This window comes from Bos grunniens, chromosome 13 (genome assembly GCF_055505025.1).
Source record: "Bos grunniens cultivar Pamir isolate PY7600 chromosome 13, Bosgru_T2T1.0, whole genome shotgun sequence".
Taxonomy (NCBI): Eukaryota; Metazoa; Chordata; class Mammalia; order Artiodactyla; family Bovidae; genus Bos; species Bos grunniens.
The window spans coordinates 10,960,208-10,976,101 of NC_141177.1; the positions used below are offsets into that span (position 1 = coordinate 10,960,208).

Below are 15,894 nucleotides of genomic sequence, written 5' to 3' on the forward strand. Positions count from 1 at the left end.
CAAACAGACCCAGCAACCCATCCGCCTGTCCATTCTCTCAGCCACCTCCACTGACCCATCCCCCAGCCCTTCGTCCATCCACTCTCCATCCGCTTAGTACCTACGCTTTCATCCACATTCGAGTCCCTCTATGTCTTCTCACTGTATTTCAGAAAAAGTTCCAATATTACCTTCAAACGTTTATAATACCTGCTGTGTGCATGGCATTATTTTAAGTGGTTTACAAATATCTACTCATTCAGTCTCCTTCATGACTTTGTACTATTTTTGTCCCCATTTTACAGATGATATAAATGAGGCTCTGAAAGATAAAGTTGCAAATCACCCAGGTAGTGAGTGGCCAGGTAGTAAGTGGTTCCTGCCCTCCTATCCAGCCTCAGTTTCTACCATCGTATCCTAGGACCTGGATTTTTGGCTCTGTACTAGTCATACTGGCCTTTCATCATCCTTCTCTAGTTCTACCTGTCCGAAGGCTTTTGTTCCTGCTGATTCCTCTGTCTGGACTACTCTTCCTTCCTCTTGCTGCTCCTTAATTTCTATTCCTCCAGAGATCGGGTCAAGTCTGACCCCCATATAGAGCTGATGAAGCCTCACCCCCTGTCACAGCCTGACTCTCACTCAGCTGCATAGATGTCTTCTTACAACATTCACAGTTGCAACTTTATGCTGCTTATATTATTTGTTTATATTCTAACTCTTATAATGGGCTTCCTGTGAGCCAGTCACCATTCTGATGTCTTCACGTATGTGTGTTAGTTGCTGAGTCGTGTCTGACTCTTTGTGACCCCATGGACTGTAGCTCACCAGGCTCCTCTGTCCATGGGATTCTCCAGGCAAGAATACTGGAGTGGGTTGCCAGTCCCTTCTCCAAGAGATCTTCCCAACCCAGGGATCAGACCCAGGTCTCCTGCATTGCAGGCGGATTGTTTACCATCTGAGCCACCAGGGAAGCCATCAGGGATGTATCAGATCAGATCAGATTAGATCAGTCACTCAGTCGTGTCCGACTCTTTGCGACCCCATGAATCACAGCACGCCAGGCCTCCCTGTCCATTACCAAATCCCGGAGTTCACTCAGACTCACGTCCATCAAGTCAGTAATGCCATCCAGCCATCTCATCCTCTGTCGGTCCCCTTCTCCTCTTGCCCCCAGTCCCTCCCAGCATCAGAGTCTTTTCCAATGAGTCAACTCTTCGCATGAAGTGGCCAAAGTACTGGAGTTTCAGCTTTAGCATCATTCCTTCCAAAGAAATCCCAGGGCTCATCTCCTTCAGAATGGACTGGTCGGATCTCCTTGCAGTCCAAAGGACTCTCAAGAGTCTTCTCCAGCACCACAGTTCAAAAGCATCAATTCTTCGGCGCTCAGCCTTCTTCACAGTCCAACTCTCACATCCATACATGACCACAGGAAAAACCATAGCCTTGACTAGACAGACCTTTGTTGGCAAAGTAATGTCTCTTCTTTTGAATATGCTATCTAGGTTGGTCATAACTTTCCTTCCAGGGATGTATAGTAACTCATTTCATTTTTACAAGGTCATGAGGAGGTAGGCACTGCTGTTAATCCCGTTTTGCAGGTGTTGACGAACTTCGGGGGCAACAGAGGGTGTGGCAGGACAGCCGTGAGAGGTACCAGCCTGTCCTCGTGCCGAGAACCCTCCTGCTGGCGGCTCGACATGGCCTGGGATGGAGGCTTTCACGCTGTAGTCTTAAGGGTTAAGCAGGAGCAGGGCTGAGTCTTAGCTCTTTCATCCTTCAGCTCAGACCTGAAAGACGGGCAACTCAGTTTGCCCATCTGAACTTCCGTTCCCTGTCTGCGATGCCACCATTTCTTACGTGTATGTTCTTGGCTAAATCAACCTCAGTTGTCCCATCTATAAAAATGGGTGGGTCTGAGGGTTAAGAAACATAGTCAGTGTCCAGTGGTTCACAGCTCTGTCATGGGACGAGTTCTCTCAGAAGCCAACTTTGAGATGGAGATGAATATGCAGGAGTTTACGGGCACATTCTGAGGACCAATATCTGGGGAAGGGAAGGAGGCAGGACTGGGCAGAGGGTCATGCTGGGCTGCAATGCAGTCTCCACAGTGCCTCAGCAGACCCCAAGGGGCGCCCTGCAGTGGAGAGGACCTTCAAAGTTCTCCCAAGTTGAAGTGAGGGAGCTGGATCTTTGGAGCCTCTGCATTGAATCCAAGCTGACCTCCAGAAGGCACATGACCTGGGGCTGGTCGGCTCTCTCTAGCTAGTGGCCGTCCCTGGACAGGACTGACAGTAGGCTGTACTCTGAGCAGCTTGAGGGCAGGAGGAGGCGAGAAATAAATCCTGGGTTTTGAAGGGGAAACTGGGTGGCACATCAGAGTACCCACCGCTGTGCTGGACACCTAGCCAAGGGCTCCACAGATGCTAGTTATCATGACCTTCCGTGAATCCGTTTTACAGATGTGGAAGCTGAGACCCAGAGAAGGAAGACAGTGCACTTCAGGCCACCCGACAAGCAAGTGAGAGAACCAGGGCTTCAGCTCCTGGATTTCTGGTTCCAAAGCTTTAACCGGCACATTTGCCCACTCTAAACATTGTAAACTTTCAGTTGCTAGGAATGTGTGAATAGTTACTGTCATTAAGGCAGAAAGAAGGTATGGGTGATTTTCTTAAGATTTCTTGGTCAGGGGCAGAGCCAGATAGTCATATGATTTATTGGATGCTTTTAGGAGCACTTTATAATATTTATTTGGCTGCACAGAGTCTTAGTTTGCAGCACACGGGATCTTCAATCTTTACAGCATGTGGGATGTAGTTCCCTCACTGGGAATTGAACCCAGGTCCCTTGCCTTGGGAGCTCTGAGTCTTACCCAGTGGATCACCAGTGAAGTCCCAAGGGGTCACTTTTTAAAAATAGTACTTTGATGTTGGAATCATTGTAGGATTACTGAAGAGCTGCAAAGGTAGTACAGAGAGTTCCCATATACTCTTAACCCAGATTCCTCTAATGTCAACTTCTTTCATTACAGTGACACATTCATCAAAGCCAACATTCATACCTTACTGTTAACTAAACTTCAGACTTTCAGGTGGTGTCTGCTGGGTTTCTCTGCTGTCAAATTACCATTTTATCCTCCCCCTAATTTAATCTCTGGATCCCAGACATCCAGTTCAGCCCACACTCAGAAGGGTCTGGAATTAAACCTCTGCCTTTTTGGAGGGGAAAGTATCCATATACGTAACTAGAAATTCTTCTGTATGGAAGATTTGTCTCTTCTCTCCAAAGGAACATTTAAAGTTATTATGCCAAGTGTATATAGTTACGACAGGCATAAGCCAAGGCTGTCCTGTGCCAGCCTGGGGCTCCAAAGAGCTTAAATGAGGTAAGAGCTTAAACTCTTGATTTGGAAGTCCATGAGTTGGAATTCTGGCTCTTGTATTGAATTGCTGTGTGACCTTGCCCAAGTCGCCTCACCACTCTGAACCCTGGCTCTTCTTTCTTTCCTGGGTTTGTTTGGGGGAGTAGATGAGATAATGCCTGAAAAATGCCTGGCACAGAGCAGCCAACAGCAAAGCAGTCTTTACCATCGTTTAACATGTTCAATTTTAAAGGTGATGAAATGGAAGCTTGCAGAGAAGGAGGGATTTCCCCAAGGTCTTCCCCTGCTGGGGACAAAAGCTTGCCCCTCTCCGCCCCCCTTGCTTTCCCTACCCTCCCTGTCCTTTCTGCTAAGGCTGTGCCCTTGAACATGAAGACACTGAGCTCCCTCCAAGAAGGCTGCCAGACCCATGGCTGGGCACTGAGTCTCAGGAGTGAGAAGGTGGTGCCAGCTTCCTCCATGTGGTGCCACCGGGAGGGGAGGTTAGGATTCCTTATCCTGGATGCCCACAGAGCTGGTGGCACTGGGGTGGGGGTGGGGAGTGTGGGTAGCTGCTTGACTCGGTTTTAAGCTCAGATTGAATTTCCAATTAAGGGAATCTTTGGGTTAGGAGGAGCCTCGCTCCCGGGGGCTTTGTTGAGTAATCAGGCTGCAGAGAACAGAGAGCCTTTCTCCCAACCTCCTTGGCCCAGGCAGCCTGGGGTTTCTCTCCATTGTGGCCTCAGATTGTCTGCTCTGGGCTTGAAAGGAACTTCTCAGCTCAAAGTCTAGGACCAGGACTGCTTTCCCAGGGAGAAGGGGGAGAGCTGAGATGTCTCATTCCCTAAAATGTGCTCTAGATTGAAGGCGACTCTAGCTTTGCGCTGTCCAATATGGTAGCCCCTGGCCTTGTGTGTCTGTCGAGGTCTTAAAGTGTGGCTGATACAAATTGAGATGCACTGTAAGTGTGAAGCAGACCCTGGCTTTCAAAGACTTCATAAGAAAAATATGTAAAGGAACCTAGTAATAAATTTTTATATTGATTACAGGTTGAAATGTTTATATTTCTTGCGGGGGAGGGGGCGGGGATGTGGACCATTTTTAAAGGCTTTGTTGAATCCACTTACAGTATTGCTTCTGTTGTGTATGTTCTGGTTTTTTTTTTTTGGCCATGAGGCATGTGGGATCTTAACTCCCCAACCAGGGGTTGAACCTGCAATCACCTATGTTAGAAGGCGATGTCTTAATCTCTGGACTGCCGAAGTCCTGAAATGATTATATGTTAGATATAATGGGTTAGAGAAAGCATATTATTGTAATAAATTTCACTTGTTTCTTTTAACATTTTTGAATGTGGCAACTAGAAAAGTAAAAAAAAAAAAAAAAATTGCATGTGTGTCTCATGTTATACTTTTCTTGGGCAGTGTTGCTCCTAGATCCATTCAGGGCCCTAAGGAGATGGTCCAGCTCCTTCACTGACCAGATAAGGAAACTGAGGTACGGAAAGGGACAAAGAAAGGCTCATAGCCACTAGGTGGTCAAGGGGGTATTAGCTTCAGGGTTTCTGATTTTGTGGCTACTCTCGCTTTTTGTAATGCCTTTTAAGGTCATGGATGCTGGGCTGTGGAAGGAAGCTGGGATGTTTGAGGAGGCATCTCAGCCCTTCTGGTTGTCATGCCAACACCCTGATAAACGGCTCCCTTCTGGAAGGAGCACAGGGAGAGGTTCTGAGTGGAGCTTGCCCTCTGCTGCTGCCGCCCATATCTTGTCTTCTCTGCAGATTGCAATTCTCTTATGTCTAAAAGGAAATGAATGTTTACCTCGAAACGTTTTCACAAAAGTTAAACCAGATACTATATACGCAGCATTCAGGACAAGGGCCAGAAGTAGGAAGCACTCAATAAATATTAGCTGCTGTTGTCATTGTCTAGGATTCTTGTTGTTATTGCTGTCATTGTGCCACGGCAGCAGAGGCAGGGGCTGGCCTGCGGGAGTTCTCAGCCTCCCCGGGGTGTGACGTTTGCAACATCTCAGGTTCTGGACCATGGTGGCATCGGTGTGACCCTGAAGATAGGGTCCCCTGAACACATGTGTTCTCTGCTCCTCCACGTGCCCACCCCGATTCCCACCCACTCCCTGACTGACCCTGGAAGTTCCCAGGTTGAATGCAGGGTTAGAGTTGGCGTTGTGAGTTGCTGAGAGGTGAATTTCTCAGATGAGCAGAAGCTAAGAGCTTGGCAAGCTTAGAGCCAAGAGCTTGGCTATGACATTGGACAGATCCAGGTTTGAATCTGCGTTCAGCTTCTTACAAACCGTGTGACCTTAAGCAAGTTACCTCACTTCTCTATGCCTCACTTTCCATTTCAGTCAACTAGGAATCACATTCTCTTTCAAAGTATTGTTGCAGAGGATAAAAGAGATAGCCCATGTAAAGGGCCTTTGCTTTGAAAGCGTCCAAGGAGGTGTACACTGTTAACAATGAATTGTGTTATAATGAGTCATTCTGCACTGATCTGAGTCTCCCTTGAGAATGATATTAATATCAGCTGGAGGGAGCCTATCATCTCTCACAGTCCCAAAAACAATTTCCCAGGCTTGTATTTCTGCAGGCCACAGTCCCAATTTTTGCTACATCCACATATCACCTCTGTTTTCCAATCTCAGTCATTTCAGTCACTCAGTCGTGTCTGACTCTCTGCGACCCCATGAACCATAGCACGCCAGGCCTCCCTATCCATCACCAACTCCTGGAGTCCACTCAAACCCATGTCCGTTGAGTCGGTGATGCCATCCAACCCATCTCACCCTCTGTCATCCCCTTCTCCTCCCGTCTTCAATCTTTCCTAGCGTCAGGGTCTTTTCTAATGAGTCAGTTCTTCGTATCAGGTGGTCAAAGTATTGGAGCTTCTGCGTCAGTGTCAGTCCTTCCAATGAATATTCAGAATTGATTTCCTTTAGGATTGACTGGTTTGATCACCTTACAGTCGGAGGGACTCTCAAGAGTCTCCTCCAACACCACAGTTCAAAAGCATCAATTCTTCGACTCTCAGCTTTCTTTATGGTCCAACTCTCATATCCATACATGACTATTGGAAAAACCATGCTTTGACTATATGGACCTTTCCAATTTAATCTCTATCTTCAAATCAACTTACTTTAACATATGTACACTTACTGAAAAGGAAGACTTTGGAACACTGTTAAAAATGAGAGACCCATATCACGGGAGGTTCTGAAAACAGAATGCTATTCAAGTCTGAGGTCAACCTGAGGTCAACCTTAAGGCCAAAGATGCTAAGCCTGAAGTCTGGTCCCGTTTTGCTGAAAAGAGACATTGGCTAGAGATTGACAGGTGTGAGAGACCTGTAAGCACCTGACCAGGGTTGGTCCTTGACTAACAAAAAGAATGGGTCTGGTGCTATTTCTTCCCTTTTTTTTTATGAAGAGTTTTTATTTATTGATTTAGTTTTGGCTGCACCGGGTCATCATTCCTGCTCATAGGCTTTCTCTAGTTGCAGTGAGTGGGCTTGATGTGGTGGTTTCTCTTGTTGCAGAGTGTGGGCTCGGTAGTTGTAGCTAACGGGCCTAGTTGTCTGGTGGCACGTAGGGTCTTCCCAGACCAGGGATCAAATCCATGTTCCCTGCCTTGGCCGGCGAATTCCTAACCACTGGACCCCCAGGGAAGTCCTGGCGCTGTTTCAGGCTGTGATTTCACATCTGCCAGCACTCATTTCCAGCCCCTCCAGGTTTTGCAGACCATCCTGGGAAGAGGGGCTGGCCTTGGACTAGGGCTAAGTTTTCCCATGTTTGCGCCTGATTATTTAATTTTTGTTTAACAAGGATCTATATAGTTCTTATTTTTAGGATCCAGAAGGATTCTAAGTACCTTAGTTATATTAACTTAATCCTCAGAACAACCCTATGAGGAAGGTACTATTATTCCCATTTTACGGATGAGGAAACTGAGGCACAGACAGATTGAGTGTCTCAATCAAGGTCATTCCTCTCAGTAATGGCAGAGCTGGGAGTTGAGACCCCAGAGCCAAGAGATCTGGTTCTAGAATGGCCTTAACCATAACCTAACCTTTAGCTGGTTTTCTTTCAGAAGTGTTGATTAGCACTTACTCTGGGCCAAGCTTGTACTGGGACACTGGGCACCCAAAGGATCAGCATGGCTGGCCTCCTCTGGGGACTCACAGCCTAGTGGACAAGACAGGCTGGAATCTGACACGATCAGTGGTGTGTTAGAGGAACAAAGAGTAACTATTTGCCCCAGAGGTGGTCTGGGAGATTCCCTGCAGGTTGTGGGTAAGTCTGCTTAGGAGTTTGCCAGGTGGAGAAGTGGGAGAGAAAGGTCATTCCAGGTAAAGCCACGGAGGTAGGAATGTGTGTGGTTTATTTTGGGAGCCATGAGTCATTGGCAGGGGTGCCATGGGTGGGGAAAACGATTAGAGATGAGGCTGGGAAGGCAGCTTAGGGCCAGGTGAGGACGGCTTTGAACGCCGGGTAAAGGAGTTTGGAACTTACTATGCAGCAGGCACTGTTCTAAATGCTTAGCTAAATCCACTCATCTAATTCTAACTGTGGCACATAGAGACTGTTAGAACATACTCCAAGTCACATAGGTAGACTGAGCGATAGATCCATTATTCTAGCCCCAGAGTCTGTGATCTTACCTGGGACAGTTTCTGCCACTTCAGATAGGTAATTTCTCTCTTTGCTCTTTTTCTTTTTTTTTTTACGTTGTTCAGAACAGCATACTTGCTGAAATGTAAGGAAATTCAGAATGATAGAAGATAAAAACTAATAAAACATCTTTTCTACTTCCGTTTTGATTGTACCTTTAAAGTAGCCACTGCTAACACTTCACGCATAGCATCATTCCGTTTACCTATTCTGGTTTGTGATTTTTTGTTTTTATTTTCCACAACCGAACTACCTACATAGTGTTCTTCATTTTGCTTTTAAACTTAATACGTTTTGAGATCTCGTCATCGTGTGTACATACTGCCTTCGTCTTTTTAACAGTTGCATAATATTCCACAGTTTGGATGCGGCTTGGCTTATTTAACCAGATCTCTCATGACGGAGATTGAAAGCATTTCATGTTGTCACAATTACAAACAAGGCTGCATTGAACATCCTTGGACCCATGTTCTTGCTCATGGATCTGGTTAAAGGGATGGCTCAGCCAGGTACCCTATCCTCTCAGGGCTACTCAGGCATCATTTGAATGCATTGGAAATATAAGGCCATTAGCCCAGGTCTTTGCAAGGGACTGACTCTTGACATTCATGGTCAAAATGTAAATTCAGTGGTCTCTCCCCTGAAAAGATCTGTGATACCCTTGAGTGGATTAACACAAACAAACACCCCTATCTAAGGTCCCACTGCCCCCTCCCCATATATGTTCAACAGGTATTTAAGAGTAATCATTGCAAGGCATGCCAAGTTGTTAGCCTGCTGGGATGCTCCCATGTCTCTGCCTGTCATCCTTGCTCACACAGATGTACGTTTATGGGTTAAATTCCTAGAAGTGGAATTGCTGAGTCAAAAAGAATGTGTGTTTTAATTATTATCAGAATCCCAGTTCATCTCCAAAAATGGTTGCACCAAATTTATAACCCAACCCAACAATGTATAAGAGGGTATTTTCCTCACACCATCATCAGCACCATGATTATCAGTCTTTTGCATCTTTGCCAAATTGTTTGAGGACAGTCGGGTGTTCCATGAACCCAGTGGTCCCTGTTAACTTGCCCAGGCCCACAAAAGCAGAAATTCTCCCTTGTTCTATTTCCAGCTGACCTCCAGAGATTCCTGGATATGGGGTTCCATCAGGGAGGATTAAACGCCCAGGGGGTGGCCTCAACATGTTGGAAGGGCCCCAAACCCCGGATTCCTGCCCCCGCATCCTATCCCTCTTCTGAGAAGTGCCAGATGGACAAAATCCCCTTGCTCCCAGAGACCGAAGCCCAGGATGAATGGAATTTCCTGAGTTGTCAGAGCTGGATTCTCATGATATACACGAGGCAGCTGTGACTCTAAGGCCTCTGAGCCCAGTGGTCTAGGGAGAGAGAAGAGATTGCCTGGGTCCCTGGCAGCAGGGCGATGTTCAGACTGTAGGGCAGAGTGTTTGGGGGAGCCAGGCCTTCGGAGCTCGGAGAGTGGAGGTGCAGAGAAAACACTCAGCATCACTCCCATCAGTCCTCAGATAAAGCTAGTCAGAGGATGCCACCCAACGTGTTCATTTAGCAGATGGAGAAACTGAGGCCTCAAAAGGGGCAGTGACCCAGAGAGAGGAGCATGGCCAGAGGACAGAGTTGGGGGGCTCTTGCAAAACCTCACTTGGTTTCTGGGTCACGTTTAATAGATCAACCAGGAAGAGGACAGGGATCTGGGAAGTGGAAAAGAGCATTTTATCTCCCCCCCGCCTGGCCCTATAAACTGTGGTTCAGTCTGGCTCTAGAACCTTTCCAGCTTGATATTTCAGCCTAAATAGCAGTCAGAGAACAGACAGGCCAACAGCCTGCACTTTGGGGAGAAAGATCACCTTTTTGTTGCAATGCCAGGGTTTCCCCATGTCCCAGTAGAAGGTCCAACCCTGCGAAGCCAGTGCGTGGCCCTGACCATGGCAGCTGAGCTGGGCCTCAGTGCAGCAGCTCCAGGGACTCGGGGGGCATCACTGGAAGGGCCTGGACACCGGGTGTTAGAATAACAGTAACGGTGAGAATGATAGTGGTGGCCATACGGCCAAGTGCTTGAGGGCTCAGACTCGGGGCCAGGCTGCCTGGGTTCTAGTCCTGGACACTTGATAGCCTTATGGGCAAGTAACTTCCCTCCAAAGTTTGTCTCTCCATTTCTGTTTTTTTTTTAAATTTTTACCATTATAGTTTATTTTATTCATTTGGCCACAGCAGATCTTAGTTGCAGCACGTGGGATCTAGTTCCCTGACCAAGGATTGAGCCCAGGCCCCCTGCATTGGGAGTGTGGGGTCTTAGCCCCTGGACCACCAGGGAAGTCCCTCTGTCCCTCCATTTCCTCATCTCTAAGATGGGGATCATGAGAGGACCAGCCTTGGGCGCATGAGAGGATCGAGCCCTTAGGATGGGGCCAGGCACAGGTCAGGGCCACGTTCTGACCACTGGGTACCGGACTCTGTGCTAATTCCCTTTTATACGCATCATTTCATTTAATCCTCATGAAAGTGTTAGTTGCTCAGTTGTGTCCGACTCTTTGTGGCCCCATGGACTGTAGCCCCCCCACCCCCAGGCCCCATGGACTGTAGCCCAACCCCGCCCCCCCCCGCCCCCAGGCTCCTCTGCCAATGGAATTCTCTAGGCAAGAATACTGGAGTAGGTTGCCATTTCCTTCCTCCGGAGATCTTCCCGACCCAGGAATCGAACCTCGGTCTCCCGCATTGCAGGCAGATTCTTTACTGTCTGAGCCACCGGAATGGAGCCAAATCCTCATGAGGGCAGTGCTATTTATTATAGTAACCCATTTCACAGGTGAGGAAACTAGCCCAAAGTCCCCAAGTAACTGATACAACAAGGCTTAGATTTTCTGATCTGGACTCTACCCTCCTAAGCACTGTTGGAAGAAAAAGTCTTTGAGTGCTAACATTTCAGGTTACTATCCTGCCAGTCAGATACTCTGTGCCTTGACCTTGGTGCCTGGCCAGCCATCTTTTTGTATGGCAGAGCAGTTGAAAGCCTGGGGAGGTGAAGAAATTGAGGTTCAAATCCCGCTCTGTTTCTCTCTCTCTCTCTTTTTTGGCTGTGCTGGGTCTTCACTGTGGCACAGGGCTTAGTTGCCCCGCAGCATGTGGGTTCTTAATTCCCCGATGTGGGATCTTAGTTCCCCCACCAAGGATCGAACCAGCGTCCCCTGCATTGCGAGGCAGATTCTTAACCACTGGACCACCAGGGAAGTCCCCCACTCTGTTTCTTGCAGACATTATGTCCTTTGTCCTTCCTGAGCCTCACTTTCCTCATCTGCAGAATGGAAACAGTTAACAGCCTGGCCTCCCACGTCGTGATGAGGGCTAAATGAGATGATGTGTGTAGAGGACTTTATGCAGTCTCGGTGTTAGGTAAGGAGAGGCCCTGGCCAGCTTTATCATCATTCTTCTTAACCAGAGAGTCAGGCACGTGGAACTCAGTGAGGCAGGCTGGCATTTCCTCCAAGCTTCATCCTTCCCCAAGCGCAGGCTGTTTCACTCCCCTGGGTTTCCAAAGCCCAGTCCAACTTCCACTTGACTTCCTAAGTCCACACCAGTGGGTCCCTGCCATTGGGAGAGCAGTTAAAAATAAAGCCCAGTCTTCAGATCCTTCAAGTAAACACCCAGCTCTCTAAAAATAGCATCTTTTTGCCACAGGTCTCCAGAGCCAGGGCGGGCTTGCAGGATGGAAATTGGCGAGCCTGGTTCTCACAGACAGGCAGGCTGGGGCCAACTGTCCATCATCCTGCCTTGCTGCTGAGCTTCTCAGCCTGAGGGGCAGCCAAGGGCCCCTTGGAGTCTACAGCCTTAAACTGGCCACCAGCGCCTCTCACTGTGCCACTGTAAGGGCCCCTCATCAGCTCTTCAGTTTTCTTCCTGCCCTAGACTCTGCTCAGTAGCTGGAGTGAGATTTTAAAATGTAGACCTGGGGACTTCCCTGGTGGTCCAGTGGTTAAAAACTCCAGGCTGCCACTGCAAGGGGTACAGGTTCGATCCCTGTTTGGGGAACTAAGATCTGGCATGCACTGTGGTGCAGCCAAAGATTAAAAAAATAAATAAAATGTAAGCCTGACCATACGTATCACTCTCATGAGCAAAACTTTCATGGAGTCTTCAGTTTGGTTTCCCCTGAAAGCAGAGCCTGAAATGAGGATCTGGGTGCAGGAAGTGGATTTGGGAAGTGATGCTAGGAAGGAGGAGGTGAGAGGAAGTGGGTGTGGGTAGAGAGAGACAGAGAAGAAGGAAAAGCAAATATAAATGTGTGTCATGGAGGCATGGTGGCAGCCATAGGAACTGGGTTGGATGGGGACTTCAGTACAGAACGCTCCTGAGACTGTGCCCCTGGAGAATGGCAGGGAGGGTAATTGGGCAAAGCCGTATCCTCGGGCTCCAGTCTCCACTCACGGCAGGTTTCTCTGGGGCATAAATCCCCTGTCCTTTCGGGTGCACTTGCATTTGGGGTGGGTTGAACGGGCCTCCCTCCTGCAGCGTCAAGAGCAGGCTCTGGGCAGAAAGCCTGGATGGGACCCTGGCCATGCCAGAGGCATCTTCCTGTGTGTGGAGCTGTCCCGAAAAGCTATGGATGAAACTGGGAGTTAGACTGAGGGGGTGTGATGTGGGCATCATGGGTGTCTGCCCTTCGGAGAAATTTCAGATTCCTTGCTTTGGCCCCCAAGACCCTTCTTGTCTGGCTCAAGCTCACCCCCACCAGCCCCATCTCACACCACTCTCCCCATCACTCACCTCCAGCCTCAGTTCCTCCAAAGGGCCATGCTCTTTCCTGCCCTTGGTCCTTTGCACATTCTGTTCCATGTACCTAAAATGCTTTTCCCTTACTCTTGGTCTTGCTAACACCTTCTCATGTATCAGACCTCACCCAGCTCAATTGTTTCTTCCTCAGGGGAGCCCTGAGCTCTTTCCTAGTCTGGGTTCCCTGTTACATGTTTCCTGTGTGCCCCAGCCTCAGCTGCCTCCCCGACCATTGTCCTGACTCATTCTGTCTTCCCTGCTGCTTTGTCCATTTCCAGAGCACGGGGACCCTCACTGGCTGTGTTCACTGCCAGGTCCCAGCAAACGGCACAACACCCAGCACTTAGTGAGGCTCAGGAAGCCTTGTTGACTGATTGATAGGTAGGTCTCCAACAGCTCGTAAGGGGAGGCACCCTCCATTTGACTCAGTTAAGCTTTCAATAAAATTGAACAAATATGTATTGAAAAGCAGAGACATCATTTTGCCGACAAAGGTCTGTATAGTCAAAGCTATGTATGGTTTTTCAAGTAGTCATGTACAGATGTGAGAGTAGGACCTTAAAAAAGGCTGAGCACTGAAGAATTGATGCTTTTGAACTGTGGTGCTGAAGAAGACTCTTGAGAGTCCCTTGGACTTCAAGGAGATCAAGCCAATCCATCCTAAAGGAAATCAGTTCTGAATATTCATTGGAAGGACTGATGCTGAAGCTGAAGCTCCAGTACTTTGGCCACCTGATGCGAAGATCTGACTCATCAGAAGAGACCTTGATGCTAGAAAGACTGAGGGGCGACAGAGGATGAGATGGTTGGATGGCATCACTGACTCCATGGACATGAGTTTGAGCAAACTCAGGGAGTTGGTGAAGGACAGGGAAGCCTGGCGTGCTACAGTCCATGGGGTCTCAAAGAGTCGGATATGACTTAGTGACTGAACGACAACAACCTACTGTGTGCTAGGGAGTGATGTAGATACTTAGGGAGGAAAACCTCAAGATCCTGGCCTACATGGAGTTGCATTCTAGCTGGGGAGACAGCACAGCAGACATGAATAAATTTTAGAGCGTGTGGGAGGGGGCAAGTTGCCTTTCTAAATATGTGACATGAAGGAGTTGAACCAATTAGCTAATGGAGTACCTGAGGGGAGAGCATCCCAGCAGAGGACAGAGCTAGGAGGTGCCTGGAATGTTCTAAAAGCAGCAAGGAGACCAGCGTGACTGATGTGGAGTGAGAGAAAACCATAGTATAAGAGGCTGGGGAGAGTGCAGGGGTGAGGTGGGGACAGGTCACTCTGCTAATGTGGGGGCCGCTAGCCACATGTGGCAATTTATTCATTTATTTTTAACTTGAGGGTAATTGCTTTACAGTGTTGTGTTAGTTTCTGCTGTGCAACAGCATGAATCAGCTGTGTGCTAAGTCACACCAGTTGTGTCTGACTCTGTGACCCTGTGGACCCACCAGTCTCCTCTGTCCATGGGATTCTCCAGGCAAGAATACTGGAGTGGGTAGACATTCCCTTCTCCAGGGGATCCTCTTGACCCAGGGATCGAACCCATGTTTCTTATGTCTCCTGTATTGGCAGGCAGGTTCTTTACCACTTGCACCATCTGGGAAGCCTTGGATCAGTTATGCAGTGCTGTGCTTAGTTGCTCAGTCCTGTCTGACTCTTTGTGACCCCATGGACTGCAGCCCGCCAGGCTCCTCTGTCCACGGGGATTCTCCAGGCAAGAATACTGGAGTGGATTGCCATGCTGTCCTTCAGGAGATCTTCCCAAACCAGGGATCCAACCCAGGTTTCCCGCATTGCAGGCAAATTCTTTACTCTCTGAGCCACCAGGGAAGCCCAAGAATACTGGAGTGGGTAGCCTATCCCTTCACCAGGGGAATCTTCCCAACCCAGGAATTGAACCAGGGTCTCCTGCGTTGCAGGTGGATTCTTTACCAGCTGAGCTACCAGGGATCAGCTATACATGCATGCTGATCATGTATACATACATGCCCTCCCTCACACAACACACACACACACACACACACATACATCTGCTCCCTCTTGAGCCTCTCTTCCACCACAACCCCCATTCCATCCCTCAAAGTCATCACAGAGCACGAAGCTGAGCTCCCTGTGTTATACAGCAACTTCCCACTAGCTCTCTATTTTACACATGCTATCGGAGAAGGCGATGGCACCCCACTCCAGTACTCTTGCCTGGAAAATCCCATGGATGGAGGAGCCTGGTAGGCTGCAGTCCATGGGGTCACTAAAAGTCAGACATGACTGAGCGACTTCACTTTCACTTTTCAGTTTCATGCATTGGAGAAGGAAATGGCAACCCACTCCAGTGTTCTTGCCTGGAGAATCCCAGGAACCGGGGAGCCTGGTGGGCTGCCGTCTATGGGGTCGCACAGAGTCGGACACGACTGAAGCGACTTAGCAGCAGCAGCGGCAGCAGTATATGGGCTTCCCTGGTGGCTCAGAGGGTAAAGAATCTGACTGCAATGCAGGATGCCTGGGTTCGGTCCCTGGGTTGGGAAGATCCCCTGGAGAAAGAAATGGCAACCCACTCCAGTATTCCTTCTTGGAGAACCCCATGGACAGAGGAGCCTGGCGGGCTGCAGACCGTGGTCGCAGAGTCAGACGCCACCAAGCACGGCAGTGTGCATGCCACTGCTGCTCTCCCAGTGTGTCCTCCGCATCCTCCCCCTGCTGTGTCCACAAGCCCGTTCTCTATGTCTGTGTCTCTGTTCTTGCACGTGTGGCAATTCAAATGGCAATACACTGAAATGAAAGTGCCATTCTTCAGTCTCAGTAGCCACATGTCAAGGGCCCCCTGGCTATCGGGTAGGACAGCACAGATGTGGACTGTTGCCCTTATTGTTGAACGTGTAGACACAGCCTGGGTGAGGCCTTTCAGGTCATCGCAGGGCAGCAACCTGGCCCACACATGGCTGGGCACACATCCTGGGGTCCTTTCTTCACCTCTCAAAGTGGGCATGATTAAAGCATGCAAGGCCATTTGGTCCAGCCCCAGGCAATATCAGAATGCCTTGCCCATCATCCTTGCCAAACGGCCCTTCGGTCACTGCCTC

The 15,894-nt window shown here is 48.8% G+C and overlaps 1 protein-coding gene across 1 annotated transcript in view; it reads left to right on the forward strand.

The window, feature by feature from the left end:
* JPH2 (junctophilin 2) overlaps nt 1–15,894 on the forward strand; it is a 74,730-nt gene that overhangs the window by 27,211 nt on the left and 31,625 nt on the right. The window lies entirely within an intron of this gene.